Genomic DNA, 22010 nt, shown 5'->3' with positions numbered 1-22010 from the left:
TCTGGAGGACAAGGATAAGTCACTGCATAATTATGATGTTATCTGATATCATAGTGTACCTGTCACTGTGGGATCTCAATAATGAGAGTAAACAGCTGGAGAGGGGCACAGATAGGGAAAACTTCACAGTGGGGTGACCTTGAGCATGGTCTTGAAGGACAAATAGGACTTTGCCCAGTTATGAAGTGGGGATTAGAAGCATATAGGTGCCTGAGTGGCTCAGTCGGTTAAGTGTCAGACTAGATTTCTGCTCAGGTCATGATCTCACTGTTCCTGAGTTCGAGCCCCACGTTGGGCTCCATGCTGATAGCATGGAGCTAGCTTGGGACTCTCTCTCTAAAAATAAATAAATAAATGTAAAAACAAAGTAGTATACAGATTCTTCCTCACTTTCCCACTTTGGTCTATAACTGTGTTTCCCTCCATTTTTCATATACTTCTCTCTTTTCTTTCTCCTCACCTTTATGTCAAAAGGAGAACGCAACTTAAAATGATGAATTGAAATAAAGCATTCTTTTGTTTTTCCTGTTTGTTTTGGTGAGAGGTCTTTATTTATTTATTTTTTAAAATTTTATTTTATTTTATTTTTTTTACAAATAGTTTATTGTCAAATTGGTTTCCACATAACACCCAGTGTTCATCCCCACAAGTGCCCTCCTCCATGCTCATCCCCCCCTCCCCCCCACATCCATCAGTCCTCAGTTTTTGTCAGCATTCAAGAGTCTCTCATGGTTTGCCTCTCTCCCTTTCCCCCACCATTTCCGCCCTTCTTCTCCCCCTTGTTCCTCCGTCAAGTTCCTCCTAATCCTCCTATACGTGCAAACATATGATATTTGTCCTTCTCTGCCTGACTTATTTCGCTCAGCATAACACCCTCAAGGTCCATCCATGTTGCTACACATGGCCAGATTTCATTGTTTCTCATTGCCATGTAGTATTCCATGGTATAGATAAACCACATCTTCTTGATCCATTCATCTGTTGATGGACACTTAGGCTCTTTCCATGTTTTAGCTATTGTGGAGAGTGCTGCTATGAACATTGGGGTACATGTGCTCCTATGCCTCAGCATTTCTGTATCCCTTGGGTAAATTCCTAGCAGTGCTATTGCTGGGTCATAGGGGAGTTCTATTGTTAGTTTCCTGAGGAACCTCCACACTGTTTTCCAGAGGGGCTGCACCAGTTTACATTCCCACCAACGGTGTGGGAGGGTGCCCGTTTCTCCACATCCTCGCCAGCATCTAGAGTCCTCTGATTTGCTCATTTTAGCCAGTCTGACTGGTGTGAGGTGGTATCTCAGTGTGGTTTTGATTTGTATTTCCCTGATGAGGGATGCTGAGCATCGTTTCATGTGTCTGTTGGCCATCTGGATGTCCTGTTTGGAGAAGTGTCTGTTCATATCTTCTGCCCATTTCTTTACTGGGTTGTTTGTTTTTTGGGCGTGGAGTTTGGTGAGTTCCTTATAGATTTTGGATATTAACCCTTTATCTGATATGTCATTTGCAACTATCTTTTCCCATTCCGTCGGTTGCCTATTAGTTTTATGGATTGTTTCCTTTGCCGTGCAGAAGCTTTTAATCTTGGTGAGAGGTCTTTAAAAAAAAAGTAAATTCAATTTGTTTGTTTTGTTTTACTTTAAACAGAGTACAGATAGAGCCTTTATTCTTATACTAATACATTGATATTACAGTTAGTTAATATTTATTAAAAGAATGGGCAAAGAGAATTGAGTTTCTGGAGAAGCAGAAATCAGGAGCAGTCATTGTCTTTTAGGCTTTATATCTGGACCCAATCTAATTCTTGGTCCCCAAATGAATGATTTTTATCTGCCTTAAGAAGATGAAAGCAGTTATTTGTAGATACATATATGTAGGTCTCTTCTGTAAGAGTTTGAGGTCTTCCCTATTGTATTGTGACCATGGTCATGACCTTTCCAGAAGAGTTCTGTTTAAAAAGTTCTGCTTTGTTGATCCCTTAAGAATACCAAGGCTTGATCTGCTTGGGATATCGTTAACTTTCTATACTAGTTGAGTAGCTTTTGGCTAGCAAATCAAGTGTGAGAGGTCTGTAGAACGATGGTGAGCTACCTGCACACCGACGTTTACCCGAATGATCCAGGGGATCGCCTTAATCTCTGGCAGCCTCTGTGCCTCAACCACTCAAGAATGATGGTGTGTCCGGTGCCAGGCGTCTGGCCACTAGATGGCGCTAATATTTGCTGCTACGGCTCCAGCCCAGGGTAATTTAGTAATAATAGGTGAATCATTTATTCAGTAAGTGTTATCAATTAATTACCCATGAACCACACTCTGTAAGGGTTGTGATTGGTGGGTTCCAAAGATGAGTAGGGTGCAGATCCTACCCTTGAGAGGATACGCTCATTGTTGTACACAGATAGCAAGGTAGTAAGTGAAAGGGGGCGTAAAAGAGGCAGTTTCATGAAGGCATTAAGCATGCAGCTGGGGCCAGCGTGCCTGGGTTCACATCCCAGTTCATCCACTTGCTAGTTTGCTAGCTCAATTACTTCCCCTCTCAGTGTCCCCATTTGTAAAATGTGAATAATAATAGTACCTCCCTCACAGGGCTGCTATGGGTATTGTGTAAGCTAAATATGTAAAGTCTTTAGCACCACAGTTGATATAATTATTGGCTAGTCATCCCCTAGTCCCAGCTGTGACAGGTAAGCCTAATGAAGACAGTGAACTCAGCTTGATTTACTGATGGGTCCTAAGTACACTGAGCAGAGTGGGCAGTTCTCCTGCGGAAATATGTTGTTCTAGAAGGGAAGGTTTGAGGATGGACTTTGTGGGCCTCGCTGAGTGATGTGTGGGACTATAGGCCTAAAAGGGGTGCAAACTTACCAGCTTACTCAGTTTGTTTGACATAATCTGTCTTGCTTGTTCTAAAGAGGTATGTTTATTATTCAAGAATGCTGTTTCTATAGGGAGGTCTTCCTGAGAAAATGCAGTTATGCAGAGGATGGTTTTCCCCACCTTCTGGTGGAGGAGGAGAGCTCCTAGGGTGACCTTTCATTTCCCTGGGGACCTCTCATGGGGACTAACCTCCCGCGCAGTGTGGTGGCCATTCCTCTTGTCCACTTCTCCTTTGCTCTTTCTCTCCACATGCACAAACATCTTGAAGGCAAATGTCAAGACTAGGAATAAGAAGAGCTTAATTTGTCACATTGAGTACAGCTGTGTGTGGAACGGCAATTTGCATTTTAATGTCCTGCTTATTCCAGAAAAGTGGCATTTTACAGATTTCCTGTATTATTCATGAATTTCAAGGCTTTGTAGTTTAAAAATAAAAGTTCAGGTAATAACTGAGAATAAGGGAAGTTAAACTCTGTCAGGTTTTCTTGCTCTTTGCTTGTCTCATCACTTTTTTTTTTTTTTATCTGTTTGAGCATTTCTTAGCAAATTCCTACGTTGTATACCGCAATATCAGGAACAAACACATGTAGAAATGTTAACCCAGGCGCCATATCTGGCCACCTCCTTAGCTTCAGAGTTCCCAGGAGAGCATGTGTGGTAAATATATACATAAACAAATGAATAAAAACCGCTGAACTGCATAGAGAAACATGAACCAAATACCTAGAAGCAGGCAAGTATGACCAGGTGTTTTCCTGCTGATGAAAGGGCTGAAGCATCCTAAGGTGAGGCCTGCCCTTGGCCGCCTGGCCTCCACAGGGGGCTAATGCCCCCATGGTGGGTAGCCTGTTTGTTGGACGTGTGGGAAAAGGCTGAGCAAAGATTGGGTGTTAACCTACCTGCTCGTACGTTTTGTGTTTTTAATGAAAACACAGGTTGATTCAGTTCAGACGTAACCCTGGATGTGCCGTGGAAGTTCCCACTGCAGAAATGCCTGGGATGAATAGTCTTTAAGATGGAAGTCAGGTGGTGTAGAAGTGCCTTGCCAAAAGGCCAGACCCCAGGGGTCACGTGGATTCGGGTGAGGAAGCACACTCCAGGGGCAGACACATTCCAGTGCCAGGCTGCTCCCACGGGGCCTGGTGACTGCTTCCCGGGCTCTCCTGAGCAGCACCTCCACGGGCCTACGGCCTTGTGCATCGCTGCATTCTCAGCTGCATCCTCATCACCGAGCCTTGTGGTGCATCTTAAGGAATAGTAAAAAATGTTGGGGGAAAAATAAACACAACTTCAAGGACCAGAGAATAAGAATGAACCATAGTGTTGGGGCGCCTGGGTGGCTTAGTCGGTTAAGCGTCTGACTTTCGCTTAGGTCATGATCTCGCGGTTCGTGGGTTCGAGCCCTGCGTCGGGCTCTGTGCTGACTGCCAGCTCAGAGCCTGGAGCCTGTTTCAGTCTGTGACTCCCTCTCTCTCTGACCCTCCCCTGCTCACGCTGTCTCTCTCTCTCTCCTAGAAATAAATAAAAAACATTAAAAGAAAAAAAGAATGAACCATAGTGTTATTTAAAATACATTACAGGGGGTGGGGGGAGAAGAAGAGAAAAAAAAGAAAACGAAAAGGATCTAAGCGTCCGACTTTGACTCAGGTCATGATCTCAAGGTTCGTGGGTTCAACCCCACGTTGGGCTCTGTGCTGACAGCTCAGAGCTTGGAACCTGTTTCAAATTCTGTGTCTCCCTCTCTCTCTGCCCCTCCCCTGCTCTCTCTCTCTCTCTCTCCCTCTCTCAAAACTGAATGAACGCTAAGAAAAAATTGTTTTAAATAAAATACATCGCGGGACACCCGGGTGTCTCAGTCTGTTAAGCTTCTGACTCTTGGTTTTGGCTCAGGTCATGATCTCACAGTTCATGATTTCGAGCTCCACACCGGGCTGTATGCTGACAGTGAGGAGCTTGCTTGGAATTCTCTCTCTCTCCCTCCCTCTGCTCCTCCCCCATTTGTTCTCACTCTCAAAATAAATAAATAAGCTTAAAAAAAATACATCACAAAATGGAGGCTCAAAGTGGATTGAGGGAGCTCAGAACTGGTTCTCGACCAAAGTGTCTGTTGCCATAGGCAAAGTGTTAGGACTTGATGTGGGGAAATGGCAGGGGTGCCATTCAGTTAGGTAACATTTATTTGGTGCTTATGTACAAGATACTCAGCTATGTACTATATGGACACGTGTGTGTGTGGTGATTAGGGGTAGGAAAGGAACAGACAGACTGACGGGGGCATGACACAGGTAGCAAAGGAATTTGCATCTAAGACTTGAATATCCCCTAGATTCTATTTGGCTTTCACAGAGAAGACAGTATTGAAATGTATGTTCTGCTACTTCTTCAATTCGATCATCTCCATTAGATAATTCAGTCTGTTTGAATGACTAAACACTTCTAATATTTCTCATGTTTCTAAGTGATGTCTAAGTGGCAAATAATAGGTATTTTACTACAGTTCTCTACATGTTTCATTTGTTCATTCATTCATTCATCCAATCAGTATTTATTTAGTGCCTGTCACTTCAGCCATTGTACTAGGATTGGGATTTAGTGCTGAACAAGGAAAAACATGGTTCCTGCATTAATGCACCTTTCATTACTGAGGATCCACACAGACAAGCTGATGACCATCATCCAGGGTAGTTGCTGATGTGACGAGGTGATGCCCCTGCAACTCTGAGTGGGGCACTCAGTGAGACGTGAGTCTTTCTAGAGGAAATGGCATCCAAGCTGACCTCTACTGAACGAGTAGGACTTAGCCTGCAGAAGACTATGGAGTGTTCCAGGCACGGGAGCAGCCTGTGCAATGGCCAGGGCTTGAGTCTTTCCCAGAGTGCTCATGGCTGACAAATGAACTGGACAGTAACACAGAACTGGTGCTAATGATGCTGAGTCACACCGTCCGCTGTTACACTTTCTGAACCAAGGCAGGACCCGTTGACTTTATCCTGACTGGCCATCTTGGACTTTGGGTTGACTCAGCAGAGGGCCAAGAAGAAGACGTGGTTAGGTCAGCACACACGAATCTCCACTTCTTAAACAAACCTCTTGGTTTCCTAAACTCTTGATACTGGCCCAGTTCTGGTCACCATTCTGGTTGGGATAATGCTAGATGAATATATTTTTAAAAATTTTTTAAGTTTATTTATTTTCAGAAAGAGAGAGAGAGCATGAGTAGGGGAGAGACAGAGAGTGAAGGAGGAAGAGAGAATCCCAAGCAGGCTCTGCATTGCCAGCACAGAGCCCAATGTGGGGCTTGAACTGAAACATGCAATCATGACCTGAGCTGAAATCAAGAGTCAGAGGCTTAAACTGACTGAGTCACGCAGGCACCCCGAATATTTTTTTTAACTGGTTATTCATAGATTGTTCTTATAGCTGCCAATTACTGAAGACACATCTGTGTGTCAGGCCCTGTATCAAGGGTTTTACAAACATTCTTATTTCAACCCTGGTCCGGAGATGTGAGGGAAGAGTAGTTATTCCTCTTGTGTGGATGAGGACCAAAGGCTCTGGGAGATGAAGTGACCTGCTCTTGCCCTCTCCCCTGGTAAGGATTAGAGCAGGGATTCAAACTCAGGCTGCCCCCGAGTCTGGGCATGGAAACCCAGTGCTTGAGCTTCAGAGGAAAAACCACATGGAGGTGTTTAGTATATGATGCACAGGTTATTAATAGATCCTTCCAAAGTCCTTTGTGATTAATTTTTAAATAATGAAAGGTTTAGAGTCGGTAGATGGTTATATTTCCTGAGGTGGTTGGCAACACGATCAGTTTTGTATGTGATGCATTTTGTGACAGATAATGTATAAAATGCCATAGTATTCCACGTCATCTATTTAATGGGACTTGTCTTAGCAAGAAGGTAATTAATCTCCACCTTTCTTTGTGTAATTGTATTGTGCCTAAATTTTCTAGAAATCTTGCTTGAAATCACAGTATAAAAATGATAATTATATACTAACCTTTCTCCTATGGGCAGACCTAGTTGGAAAACTTCATGATGAAGTGCCATGGCTTAATGGAAAATGAGAGGAGAAAATAAGAGAAAACTCAGAGGTGAGTTAGTGGGGGCTCCAAAAGAGAGAAGGAACATCATGTTTATTGAAGCAGGTGGCAAGGAGAGGCACACTTACAGCATTCAAATGATAGGGTGAAGAAAATACCGAGTAAATTTTAACATCAATTAAAATCCAGGCTATTTGTGGTAGTATTATGGATGGACTAGATATTCTATAAAACTCATCGAATGCAAAACACTGGAAATTCTGATAAAATTTTTAAGATGCATGTCATTTTAATTGCGTGGTTGAACTGGCAAGAAACTGGGAAGAATCCTCAGAGGCCTACAGTGGAGAGGCAGCAAGCAGTCAGAGAGGTGAGCCAGTGTGGGATGTCGTGGCCTCCCTTGGGGATAGTTGCTGATTTCTGGTGACCTAGAGCTTAAACATAAAGGCTGCATTCCAGAGGCAAGAATAAGCCCAGAGGTTTTGCAAAGTAGGGAGTGAGATTGAAGCTGCCACCTAACTCTTTGAGAGGGTGGCTCTTGAAAGGCTGACCAAAGTGGGGGAGGGGGGATACACTTGCATGCGAATTTAACAGGGAAATTTGCCTTTCTTAATTAACCCTGGCATTGTGGAGTGAAAGGTCTCTCTCGAGAATCTCTAACCATAAGCAGGCACTCACAGCATTTGGGGCTGACTTCATACTCTTCCTGAGGTTCAGGAAAATCAAACAACACAACCTCCTAACTAGAATTGGGTTTGAAGGGACCCTGAATTGGCAGTGCTGCCTCGCCTGGCAGAAATGGATGCAAATAGTCTGGAGAAGTACACCTTCGAGATAGGCCTCAGAGAATTCCCACCGGTAAAGGTCTAGGAGGAAGGGGCTCATATTCACTGAATCATAAAACTCCTCAGGAAACCAGTCACTACTGGCAAAAACTACACACAGTACAATTGGACCTGCAGACTTGAGATGTAATTCTCAAATATTAAGTATAAGATACCAATGTTTACTGTGCTAAGAAAAATTGAGGCAGAAGTGAGAACGAGGAACAAAAAGCTCAAAAAGCGTCAGATTCCCCCTAAGGGAAGCCTTTCTTAGGATGGGTGTTAGATGATTACACAAGCCTCAAATGCACTCTTGAGGAGCCTCATGAACATGGCATGGACAAGGGTTTACCTAGTCTCAGAGCATCCTGCCTGAGTTTAGTTGGCCATTTAAGGGTACCGTTGTAGCTTCTTCAGAGTGCCTTCCTCTGGAAGCACCTACTCATTCCTTGAAGTATAGGAAAGGTAATGGGGCCTGATTCTAGGGGTTCAGTTGCTCAAGGAAGTCAGGAATTCCACACACTTTTTGGAGAGGACAGTGTTTTCACTGTTGCTATCACCATCGTCATCTCCATGAACATTTATTAAGTACATACTGTGTTTTATTGTGATAAACATAGTATTGTGGTGGATTGTGATGGACATAACATGGATTATTTAATCTTATTAAGTAACGTTATACTTTATATTTAATCATGGATTATTTAATCTTATTAAGTAACGTTATACTTTATATTTAATCTTGTTACATAAGTGTTACTAATAACCCTCTGTTACAAATGGGGTAATGAAGTCTTAGGAAAATGGCTCATTCAAGCTTATGAAGTTCGAAGTGGGGTACGAACCCAGTCAGCCTGACTTCTGAACTGACATTCCTGCACTTTGGCACTTCTGGAAACTGTTCAGTGCCCTCTTGGAGAAGCAGAGCACTCCGTGTGGTATCCTGAAGGGTCTGGGGTATTGGGTGCACTGTCTCTTGCCCGTGACTCTGGAACTGGAGGTGCTGTGGACCCAGCTAAGACAGTATCTAGGAGCCTCTCCAGCATGTGGGATGGAGCACCCTCCTTGTTTTTGTGATGTCCATTAATGGGCAGGAATTGGCCTCCCAGAGGGGAACCGGGGCACAACCAGAGGTCACTATTTGGTCCTGGAGTCCAGCCTGATGCAACTCAGACAGAGGGAGGAGAGAGCCAAGGCCTGGAGCCAAGGAAAGATGTGCCCAGAGCAAAGAGCAGGGCCGTGGGAATAATTCTTGAGTAAGGTACAGATTGGGACTTGCCTGCTACCTGTACCCACTGTGGCAGCTTATGCCAGAAACATCATTGTGGTTAAAAAATAGCAAATTCTTTCCCAGCTAAATCCTGATTTTGATCCAGAAAATCTGACACATGAGTATTTTAAGTTGATGGGGATTCTCTTCTGGTAAGAAAGAAAAAAAAAAAAAAAGAGGAGTCCTCATTATATAATAAGACAAAATGTTTCAAATAATGCCATTTGAAATCAGATTTCTTCTTCTAATAGAATCATAGACGTAGTATTTTCTATGGAAAGTATAGCATTTGCTTTCTCAGATACTTATCTTCACTTAAAAGATGAAGAGTTGTAACATCATTGACCATTTATTACCCTTCTGATGTCTTTTGGATTTTCTGTGGAATATGAACTGTTTTCTCATTGTTTACAGAGGACAATGTCTTGAAGACTTTCTGTTTGAAAGATATATTTAAAACTGCAAAAAGTTGTGGCCTCTTTGTTAGGGATTTGGCTCAAATTCCTAATTCTCACTGTTCAACTTTAAGATGAATGAGATGTGTTTATATGGACTGATTCAGAGATGTCCAAGTGTACAGTGAATAGAACAAGTTGTGGAATATGTAGAATATGATCTTGTTTATTTGGAAATACTGCATATCAACATGTAGGAATATAATATGCATAGAGATTTCTGGAAGAATACACTGTTAACAGTGATTACTCCTGAGAGTGGTATTAGGGATCTAGGGTAGAAATGGGGAGGACTCTCCCACTTTTAAATTCAGATCATTTTGTATTACTTGATTTTTTTACTGTGTGTCCTATATTACTTTCTAATAAAAAAATGAGAAAAAATTTAAAACTCTCAGATTTCAAGCCACATGTCATAGATATCATACTTTTCTTTGTGTTGCCTTTGCACAGCAAAGGAAGGTATCAACAAAACAAAAAGACAACCTATTGAATGGAAAAAGATATTTACAAATGATATATCTGATAAGGAGTTAATATCCAAAATATATAAAGACCTTATACAAATAATTCTATTAAAAATGGGCAGAGAACCCGAATAGACATTTTTTCCAAGAACACATACAGATGTCCAACAGACACATGAAAAGATGCTCAGCATCACTCATCATCAGGGAAATGCAAATCAAAACTGCAGTGAGATACCACCTCACACCTGTCTGAATGGCTAAAATCAAAAATGCAAGAAACAAGTGTTGGTGAGGATGTGGAGAAAAAGGAACCCTCCTGCACTGTTGGTGGAAATACAAACTGGTGCAGCCACTGTGGAAAACAGTATGGAGGTTTTCTCAAAAAATTAAAAATGAAATTACCATATGATCCAGTAATTCCACCACTGGTATTCCCCCAAATAATATAAAAACACTAACTCAAAAAGGTATAGGCTCCCCTATTTCATTGCAGCATTATTTACAATAGCCAAGGTATGAAAGCCACCTGGGGCACAGTCAGTGAAGCTTCTGACTCTTGATTTTGGCTCAGATCATTATCTCATAGTTGGTGGGTTTGAGTCCCACATCATGCTCTGCACTGATAGCATGGAGCCTGCTTGAGATTCTTGTTTCCCTCTCTTTCTGCCCCTATACCTCTCATGGTCTCTCTCTCCCCCCATCTCAAAAATAAATAAATAAACATAAAAAGTTGGAAAAAAAAGATATGGAAGCAACCCAAGTATCCATTGATAGATGAATGGATAAAGAAGTGGTATATGTACACAATGGAATATTATTCAGCCATTAAAAAAAAATGAAATCTGCCATTTGCAACAACATGGATGGAGTTAGAGAGTAGAATGCTAAGTGAAATAAGTCAGTCAGACAAAGACAGTGATATGATTTCACTCAGGTAGAATTTAAGAAACAAAACAAATGAACAAAGAAAAAAGAGACAAACAAAAACATACTCTTAAGTATTGAGTGCAAACCTCCCAGAGGGGAGGTGGGGGACGGATGAAATAGCTGAGGGGGATTAAGAGTACACTTACTGTGATGAGTTCTGAGTAATGTGTAGAATTGTTGAATCATTATATTGCATCCCTTGAACCAATATGACACTATTTGTTAATTATACTTCAATTTAAAAAACTTTAAATGCAAGCCACATGCACTGTAGAACATTTATTTCTTGCAAGGGAGTTTTGTTTTTCTGTATTTTCTTCCTCAAACCAATGGTGTTCTTATGAGTAATAGAAACCTGAGATAATGTCCTAGGCATTGAGCTCTATCTTTCTCTTGCTGGGACAAAACACCCCCCCCCCCAACAAAAACAAAAATGAAATCACTTCCCATAATTCCATTGGATTTTAGTTTTACAGATTCACAACTGGAGAGTTTGATTTTGTCCTTCTTGATGATGGCTGACCTTCGTACTGTATGTGCGTCTGTCCATTCCACTGCCCTATGGCCGTGTGCTCTTGCTGTTGTTGGCTCTAGGTTGCTACATGTTTATTCATGTAATCATTTACCATATCTTCTGGAATCCCTTACCACGTGCCACGCACTGAGCTCCATACTTGAAATTTCAAAAGACAAGTAATAGACTTTTAGAAGTGTATAATTTTGAGATAAGCAAATAATGTGACAAGTGTAATGATAGCAGAGAGTTCTAATAGCCTGGGTGCAGCCCTGGAGGGTGAGGAATAACTAATAGGAAAGGAACCAAGTTAACCAAGGAAAGGGGTGGGCAGGGCATCCTCTGGGGAGAAGCCACTTTGAGGAGCTAAAGTGTGGAGGTGAAAAGATAATATGGAAGGTGTGGCTGGTTATTTGTGTGGCACAGCAGTATTCCCATTTGTCCTTCTGCACTTGTAGTGGACTGACCTCCTCGCTGCGCTGGGGTTAGTCACTGCCATAGAATACGCTTTAGCCAATGGGATGTGAGTGGAAATTGCAAATACTCGACTGTGGGTGTGGAGTCTCTGCCACGGGGCCGTGGAAGCATGGCTTGACACAGAGAGGTACTGCTTCACCATCGCTAAGGAGGAGAGCCGGCCTGAGGAGATGCCTGGACTCACAGAAGATGTGACATGACTGAAAAATAAAAATTTGTTGGGACTTTGTAGTGGTTTTTTGTTTCACGAGGACAGAAGCGAGCTTCTTTGAGCCAACACCGTATGTGAGACACAAAAAGCAGGAATAGGAGAGGAGTGGCCTACAATGAGGTTGGAGCAAAAGGCTGGGGGTAGAGCGTGGAGGACCTTGTCCGTCTCATTGCCATCTGCTGAGATAAAACACTGACCACTTCCTGCAGTCGCGTGCCATTCTATTTCTCAGCAGATTTGGAAATGGAGAGCCTTTCATTTTGTTGTTCCTGATGGTCCTTCTTCTGTCTGTCTGTCCAAATTTCTCTGGTCCAGCATTCTCTGCTCCAAAGAGAGGGAAGGAAGAAGAGAGCTTACCTTGGCTGGAATTCTTTTTCAACATCTTCAAGAAGCACACACATTTCCTCAGGACTGCTCCTGAGGGCTGTGCAGGCCAGCACCACCATCAAGTGGCATGCTTAATATCTTCCCCCCACTGGTGCTTCTCCAGCATCATGACCAGAATCCAGGCAGAGACTCTCGCTTTGAGGGGATCCACTCATGCAGTCAGCACGCTGTGTGGAAAGTTTGGATGCCTGTCTGATCTCCTGTCTGATCTCCTGTCTGATCTCCTGTCTGATAGGTGGGACCATAGTTAGAGTCACAGCTGAAGAGTCAAGTTCAGAATTGAGTCAAGGAAAGGCAGGGAGAAGAGGACCACGTGGACAATGGCTGCCCAGGTATGGAGCCACGTTTGGACAGTGGAAGAAACAGGAAAGCCCAGTGTGAGAGGCAGTGGAGGTAGGCAAGTGGAGGTGGCCCATATTAATTACAGAGGTAGAGGGCAATTATACAGTTTGTGTTTCTGTGGGATCCCATTTTATTTAAAGGAGTCCCTTTTGAGTGGCCTGAATAGTGAGACTCTTCTTTTGGTTTATTTTTACTCAACACGTCCAGTGGTCTACCCTGCTAACTGAAATGGCTGGCAGAGAGAGACATGCCATCGTCCTTGTTCCCCGGGATCCACGGTTCACCTAAGTTAGAGTCCACTTCAGGGGAAACAGACGGGGAAAGAACAGTATGAACTAGTACGCTTGGAAGTGTCCCTGGAGTCCAACACTGGCTGAGGGGGAAGAGACCAAAAGACACAAGTGGTTTGGGATGGAGGGTCAGGAAGTGGCATGATTACTTTTCGACCCAAATTGTGTTCTCTTGTACTGATCCTATCTGCTCACGTCCCAACCCACTGCCATGAGTCGTAGGGAATTTGGAAGCCAATTCCCTCTTCCCCGCAGTTATGCCACAATTCCCTTGGGTGCAACTGCCGGTTCCTTTTTCTAAACCCATTCTTTTATTTTTCTTGATTACCAGAGCTCTGGTTTTGTTTAGACTGGCAATGCTTCCAGTGGAAGTACTCCCCTTCCAAATTCCTCTCTTGGAGCTCTGGTGGTCAGGTGCCACAGTCCTGGCCACTGGGACTGAGACTTATCAAGTTCTTGGGCATGGCTCCTGGAGAACTCCTCAAAACTGGGCAGACTTGGTTAGCTTTATCTTTTTGGCCTTTCGACCTTTCTGCTGCCTTCTAGACTAGAACATGGATGGCGTGCTGTGTTTTGGTAGGTGCCACCTTAAGGCTCCAAGATAAGTTTGTTAAAACAGGGAATTTAGAAGAATGGGTCACTGATGGCATTGTAGAGACACCACAGCTGTTCAGGACCCCTCCAGAGGAGGACACACCCTGCTTGGGAAACGTTATTATATTTGGCCAAAAGCATTCTTAGTTACCCTCACTTTATAAAATAATAACTGTTCTTAGGGCGCCTGGGTGGCTCCGTCAGTTGAGTATCTGACTCTTGATGTTGGCTCAGGTCATGATCTCGTGGTTTGTGGGTTCCAGCCCCGCATTGTCAGTGGGGAGCCTGCTTGGGATTCTCTCTTTCTCCCTCTCTCTCTGCCCCTCTCCTGCTCAGGCTCACTCTCTCTCTCGCTCTCACTCAAAGTTGATAAATACACTTTTAAAAATAATAATTGTTCTCATTTGCCATGCTCTAGGGAATTCTGGCCAGACCTCAACCTAACTAAGACTTTAAATAATTGGATTTTCTTTCCTTTGTATCTCTGTATATAGATGGCTGTTAGTCAGAATAATAGTGCTGAGACTGCATAACTTCTGGAATCATCAAAGAAAAATCTATTACAGTCAGCAGACTATACTTCATTAGTGGAAATCTGCCTAATATACTTAAGAAAGATTTTTCACATTAAGGAGCAAACATTAACTTTAGAATTCAATTAACAAAATCATCTAATTCCCTAAGTATTCTAGCTAATCAGCATTTTATAACTGATAATTTAATTTTACTCTGCTTAAATGTCGATTTAAATTTTTTTCTCAAAGTTATATCCTTTCAACCTATGTGAAAACTGCTATGTGATGTGTGAGGTATGAGTTTATAAAATTACTTACATGATTACATAAGAGTTAGGTCACAGCTTTAAGAGAAAGAAAAAATAGTTAAGCTTCACATCTTTTCTAAGGTTAATAGAATGTATCTAGTTAGTTGAAGCTATAAAGATTTCCAACAGTTTGCTTTTCCTGAACTAGAGCTGACTAGCATACATATATGTGAGTGTGTATTTGAATTAAAGTATTTGAAAGTAAAAAGTGAATCTATTTTTTTAATGTTCATTTATTTTTGAGAGAGACAGACAGAATATGAGTAGGGGAGGGACAGAGAAAGAGGGAGACACAGAATCCAAAGCAGGCTCCAGGCTCTGAGCTGTTAGCACAGAGACAGAGCCTGAAAGTGGGGCTCGAACCCATGAGCCATCATATCATGATGTGAGCTGAAGTTGGACACTTAGCTGACTGAGCCACCTAGGTAACACTAAAAAGTGAATCTATGGGGAGCCTGGGTGGCTCACTCAGTTAGGCATCCGACTTCGGCTCAGGTCAAGATTTCACAGTTTGTGAGTTCAAGCCCCTCACTGGGCTGTGTGCTCACAGCCCAGAGCTTGGAGCCTGCTTCAGAATATGTGTCTCCCTCTTTCTGCCCCCCCGCCCCCATGCTGTCTCTCTCTCTCAAAAATAAAGAAATATTTAAAAAAATTTTTTAAGTGAATCTAAAGAGGCAATAGAATGAGACAATGGCCATCCAACAGATCTGAGTGATACTGGAAATTAAAGTGGGTCAGACCTTTTATAATGAAAATATTTATCAAATTAAGTCCTCACATAATAAAGACATGAAACAGCATAAGGGACACATTAGAAGGAATAAAGAACAGGTGGAAACTCTTATCCCAAACTTGCACGTCAAATATGGTAGCCAGAAGCCATATGTGGTTTCTGAAAGCTTGACAGGAGGTTAACAAGAATTGTGATGTGCTGTGTGTGTGAAATAGACATTAGATTTCAAAGACTTTATATAAGTAAAAACTGTAAAACCTGTCATTAAAACTTTTATATTATGTGCAGAAATGCTAATATTTAGGATGTATGGATTAAATACAGTATGTTATTAAGTTTAAGTTCACATGTTTCTGTTTTTAATTTTTTTTACCAGAGATTTTAAATTACATATGTGGCTTACATCTGTGGCTCATATTATAATTCTCTGGGATGGTTCTGATTTAAACAAGTAATTGAAACAGCCTCCCAGAGTTAGAGGAGAAAGCTGGTGAATAGGAAGCATTGTTCTGGTAAATGAGAGAAAAATGAATGTAAAAAGCTGTCAAGAGAATCTTGAAAAAATCTTCCTCAGAGCCTTGTCTCCACGTAGGTCTCTTCTCCACAGAGCAGTCCCAGTGAGCATTAAAAATGTAACCCAGGCCCTGTCTGCCCTGCTCAGCTCTTTGGGAAACTTCTCACCTCACCTCGACTAAAACCCAAGGCTCCATAATGGCTGGCCAGGCCCCCTAAGGTTTGGTTGCTGACCACTTTGCCTATCAGTGCCTTCTATCTCCCTTCTTTCTAGCATTCCACGCTGCTGTGGCCCTTATGCCTTTGTGACACAGCCACATGCTGCCTTCAGGGCCTATGCACATAGGATCTGCTTTCTCTGGCTCACAGGTGACTCACACCCTCACCTGTGTCAGGACTTTGCTCAGGCCTCCTCTCAACTCACTATCTCATTCCATCCCACTGTACCCTCCTCACCCTGTAAAATTCATCCACAGAGCACCTAACACTGCCTGAAAAGAACACGTAAATTATTTGTGTCTTTGCCTTTATCACTACCAAATCTCCACTGCCTTAAGCAGTAGTGGAACATAGTAGGTCCTCAATAAATATTTGTCAGACAAATGAATAAAACAATTTTAAAGGAAGCAACCAGAAAAGGGGAAGAAATAATAACAGTTTGGATGGAAGAACACCAACATGTTAATAAGATCTATTTCCGAGTGATGGATGGTTTTCTTTTTGTTCTGCTATCTCCCCAAGCACATGGTTAAAAAAAACCTATTTTGTCCAGTCACTCCCTCTTCTACCCATGGCCTTGTTTCACCAAACCATTCATGGCAGTCTTCTATTTCTGTTCACAATTGGTTTGAGGTATGTGATATATTTCTTGCTGGCGAGCTGTGGGCCATTTGGGAAAGATGACCCTTAAAAATTTATGGGGCACCTGGGTGGTGCAGTTGTTTGAGTGTCCCGACTCCTGGTTTCGGCTCAGGTCACGATCTCACAGTTTGTGAGTTCAAGCCCTGCGTTGGGCTCTCTGTTAACTGTTACCCTGTGCTCACTCTCTCTCTCTTAAAAATAAATAAACTTAAAAAAAAATGCTTTTGAATGACTGGTCTTGCTGTGTGTGTGATGCTTGGAATGACAGCAGCGGTATTAGGTCCCTGGAGCTGCTGAGTCTGAACATGGAGAATGGCAGATTAAAAAGCTGCAAGGAAACCCAGTCCCTGATGATGTTGGGCTCACAAATTAACTATCTCGGGGCTGTCCCAATTTGTGACTTCTTGTTTGGAGTGATAATAAATCATTTTAATTGGTTAGGTCATCTGGAGCTGGGTTTTCTGAAGATGTTTTTCCAGCCTAACATAACTGATGCAACACTGTAACAAAACTCAGGTGAAGCAGCCTCCAAATTATAAACCTGCCAGACAAAAGTGCAGACGTCAAAAGAGATACCGTTGTATAATAGTGTCTCCCTAAGGGATAAGCTAGGGACACAGTTGTCTCAGTACTTAAGGGAAGAACAACTCCAAAAAAGAAGAAATGCTTTGAATTTTTTTTCTTTTTTTTTTTTTTTAAATGTTTGTTTATTTTTGAGAGAGGAAGAGACAGAGTGTGAGTGGGGGAGGGGCAGAGAGCGAGAGAGACACAGAATGGGAAGCAGGCTCCAGGCTCCGAGTTGTCAGCACAGAGCTCGCCGCACGGCTGGAACTCATGAACTGTAAGGTCATGACCTGAGCCAAAGTTGGACACTTAACCGACTGAGCCACCCAGTTTCCAAAGAAGAAACACTATGAATTATCAACATAACTATATAAACCTGAATTGTAAATATAACACAAAAATGTGGGGAAAAAACCCGATTCCTCTTTTTATGTCATCTATGATGATTTAGACATGTTTGGAGTCCTGAGTTCACTTCTGTAGTCATGCTGTAAGGTTGCTGACAAATTCTACTGAAAAGAAGGAAGATGCGTGGAATAACTATTATTTTAGTGGGAAACTACCGCACCCTATTCTTACTCTGTGTGTTTTAGGGGGAGTGGATACTTCCCCCATCTTGGGCATTGGGTGGGAAGGGTATTGTGTTCCGGACCTGTATGATTGACTCAGGGATGGGCGTGTGAACGAATCAGAGACAATAAAATGAAAAAAAAAACCCAAAAACAAATAAAAAGACTTTTCTGGATTTGGTGGGAGAAAGCACACTTTTGAATCAGGCTGAACCTTACAAAATATCTCTGTGGCTGCTGGCGGCCATATTGCCGTATACTGAGTTTGAGAATGGAGCCATGTGGATGAGTATAGAGATGAGAATTGCAGGGAACCCAGATTCTAGTGAAATCATTTGAGCCCCTGGATCAAGACATGCATGAAACATGATCTCAGCTTTCTTTATTCGTAAGCCATTATATTTGCCTTCTATTTTAAGCCCGTTTGAACTCAGGGTTCTGTCATCTCCAGTGGAAAGGACCTAACTGAACAGAAGAGTGAAATGGGATCATAAATGTCTGAAGCCATTTGAATAGTTGTCATATGGAAAAGATTGAGAATTATTCTCAGTTGCTCTAAAAGAATGGCACCCACAGAGGGGAACCATTGAGAGGCACATTTGTCCTACACCTAATGTAGAACTTTTAAACACGTGTGGCTATCCAACAGCATAGCTGTTTGCTTTAAGCAGCTGTGACTTTTCCTACAATGTATGAGTTTAACCAAAAGCTTGGGATGGTCTAAATGGGAATTTTTGAGTTGAGTCGATTAGGGCTTCTAAGCTCTTTCCAACTAGACTTGCAATGATTCTCCAACATAAATGGAAAAAGAGGGATTATACGAGGGCACATATATGGATGTGATTTGTAAATGATTAAATAGAAAATATGTATTGGTTAGGAGGAAGCTCCAGAGTCAGAAAAAAGCTGTTTGAAATCCAGTTTTGAGCTTTATTAGCTATGTGAAATCATTGGAAGAGGAAGTTAACCTCTTTGAACCTAATTTTACTTATTTGTGAAATGTGGCTAATACCTACCATATAGGGTTTCAAGGACCGAATCCAGTGACATAAGTATGCATTCATCACAGAGGCTGGCATTTTGCATGCTCCGTAAATGTTAGCTAGTAGTATTCAAATACTTGGAAAATATGAGGCAGAATTATTTTTGCTCTTCTTACTCTTGTAGCATAATCATTCTGGAGATAAAAGGAAAAGTATATGCCAGATTTCCTTAAACTCACACAAAGCAGGGTGGGTTTCTAGGTAGATACATGTATAAAAGAAATAAAATTTTTTCCTCACACAAGTAGAAAATAAATTTATCAGCTGTTTTTTTTTTTTTTTATTCTTAAAGAGTTTTGCCTTTGTGTAAAGATATGTTATGTAAAAAGGGTCTAAGGGGAGGAAGGGCCTCTGGACTAAAGTTGTGGTGATTTTTTAATGGTGCTAAAAGGGGAAGGAAGAAGAAAAATCTCCTGAGTCTTCTGGATACTTTTCATGTTTCTGAGAAGAGGAAGACATCTAAGTGGTTAGACTAGGTTGGCTGCTATCAGCAACTAGTACTGAATACCATTTCAACCTAGTAGAATAATATCATTTTAAGGAAAAAATATTGAAAAGATGTGAGAATAAAGGATTAACATTAAAGAAGAGTATAAACAACCAAATAGCTGATGTCTGTTTGCTTTTTTTTTTAGGTGGATTAAGTAGATATTAAGATTATTAAGCAGATCGGAGCAAAAATTATGCTGTTACAATGTATGGTTTTGTTTTTAGAATTTTATTCTAATACTGTCTGAATTAGGAGGTTTTTGAATTGTAGTAGTTTTGTAAGCAGTTTTCAATTATCTTCCTAAATACTGTTTTTATACAAGTAGTGATTTATAGTTCTTACTAAAAGCTTCTTTAAAAAAAATCTTTGTTTTAGGCTTTAGTTTACTTTGAAAGCTATTGATCTTTTTAAATGCTATATTCTTTCTCATTTCTTTCTTCTTTTCATCCCTTATTTAACAGTCTACAAAGGGTCTTTGAATTTTATTCATTTTGTTCAACAAACCAACTATTGGTGTTTGTTATTTTGCCAACAATTTCTGTTGTTGCTGTTTTATTTTTCCTTTGGGTTTTAGAATCTAATTTTTTAAATTATGTTTCTAGGTTGGAATATATCATTGATTTTCTAATTCTAAAAATTATTTTGTTCATTCATCCTCATAATTATTTTAAGGTATATATTTGGTATAGTTACTTATAAGGTCCAAAGTTTATTATGCTAAAACTTAAACCAGAAAATACATTTTGATAAGTATGTGCTATTTTATATTCTATTTCAGTGGAAATCTGTGAACATTTGTGATAGGCCTAGAGCAGATAAGCAATCTAGTTCAGAAAGTAAACATTGAAATTATGCATGTATAATATGTATTTCAAGATTAAATGTATTTGCTAGTTGATTGCTTTGGAGGAAAATTAATGGAAATAGGCAAATTAATTATCAACGGTAATAAATGGGAAAGAGAACAGAGAGTAAATTTAATTCATAGCTTTCTATACATTCATTTAAGAAAGGAAAAGTGTTATCAAAGTAATGATACAGAAACAAATATAGATAATGCAGAAACAAATGTCTTATCCAAAGTTATAGGTGCCAGAGGTGTCTGGGTGGCTCAGTCAGTTAAGCCTCCAACTTCAGCTCAGATCATCATCTCATAGTTCATGAGTTCAAGCCCTGCATCAGGCTCTGTGCTGACAGAGCAAAAACAAAACAAAAAACAAGATTTTAGGTGCCATATTTTTATATGCTTTTTAAAAACTCAAACATTGCCGGGTTTAGACTGCTATGTATGATATTCGTAAAGTAGGAGGAGAATAATGTTTACATTCAGATAGTGCAGCCACTTGAGCTACATTGAAGAAACCGGTCTTCTTGTCTTTTCTGCAAGGATGGCTCAGGGATACACACCCTGAGCTATTTGTAGACAAGGCTCCAGACTCCAGTTAATGAGAGTATTCTTGGCTTGTAGAAAGAAACATCAGTTCTTTGCTCTGTGTCAGTGGGATCATCAGTAGCTTAAGACCAGACTTGGCCAAAAACATTCTCCCTTTTCTTCAAACTCCAACCCAAGGACAGGTGGCCACTATGTTTGAGAGTTGAACTCACAAGGAAGACCTTGGCTTTTTTTGTGCTTTTTCATCTTAAGTGTGGATTTCTTTTTGCCTCTCATTGGTGGACAGGCAAGTATGAATATTGTGGGTACCATTAGAATTTATTTATACCATTATTTATTTATAACTGGATAAATAAATGATGGCAAAGCCCCACAACAGAATGTTAATTCAGCTCTAAAAAAAAGCACAAGGGAGCTCTTGATACACCAGTGTAAAAGCATCTCGTGGATATATTTTTAAGTGAAAAGAGCAATGAGCAAAACAGTATATCCAGTATGCTGTTCTAAATATAAGAAAGTTGAAGAGAAGAAATATATTCTTATTTGCTTGTGTTTGTACAGAGAAAAGCTAGAAGTGTACACAAGATTTTAGTAAAAATGAAACATAGAATGTAGGGAGTGAGGAGGATGGGGCAAGATTTGGAGCAAGGGACTTCTCAGTATACGCTCTTGTTTTAATTTTTTCAGTATGTGAAGATGTTACGTATTCAACATTAAAATTAAAAAAAGAAAAGATCATGTTGGATGTAGGAGGAGATTGGATTAGGAAGGAGAAGAATAGGTATGAGAGGCCCATTAAGAGGCCATTGCAGTTATCCGTGGCAAATTAATGATTCTAGAATGGTGGCAGTGGAGACAGAAGTAAGTAGGTTTTAGAGCTTCTGAAGAGGTGAAATAAGCAGGCCTGAGTCATCATGCAGGGGAAATGACAAATGAGGAGTCCAGGATGAGTCCCGGGTTCCTGAACCATAACCTTAGATGGATTCACTAAGTTGGGAAAAAAGGAGGCTAAGGTTGTGGAAGCGATGATATGTTTGGACAGGCTGAGATGGTGCTAGACCCAGTAAGGTGTTTAATAAAAGTCTGTTGAAGTCATGAACCAGATGCTTTAGAAATATCAAAGTAGAGATGTGAAGGAGGCAGTTGGATTTGTGAGTCTGGAGCTCCATGGGGAAGTCTGGTCCGGGATCATCATCCAGTAGAGTGTTTTAAAGCCCTGGCAATGGATGAGCACAACTAAGAAATACAGAGTTAGAAGGAAAATGGGGTTGGGACCCAGCCTGGAGGAATTCTAAAACATAAAGGCCCCATAGTAGAGGACAAGGCAGGCAAGAAGACT

The 22010-nt window shown here is 41.1% G+C and overlaps 1 protein-coding gene across 1 annotated transcript in view; it reads left to right on the top strand.

Moving 5' to 3' along the window:
* Positions 1–22010, top strand: part of HTR7 (5-hydroxytryptamine receptor 7) — a 92338-nt gene that overhangs the window by 46512 nt on the left and 23816 nt on the right. The window lies entirely within an intron of this gene.

The sequence above is a fragment of the Hyaena hyaena genome, unplaced genomic scaffold (assembly GCF_003009895.1).
Source record: "Hyaena hyaena isolate Hyena2069 unplaced genomic scaffold, ASM300989v1 scaffold_653, whole genome shotgun sequence".
In the NCBI taxonomy this organism is placed as follows: Eukaryota; Metazoa; Chordata; class Mammalia; order Carnivora; family Hyaenidae; genus Hyaena; species Hyaena hyaena.
This window is presented reverse-complemented; position numbering and strand designations above follow the sequence as displayed.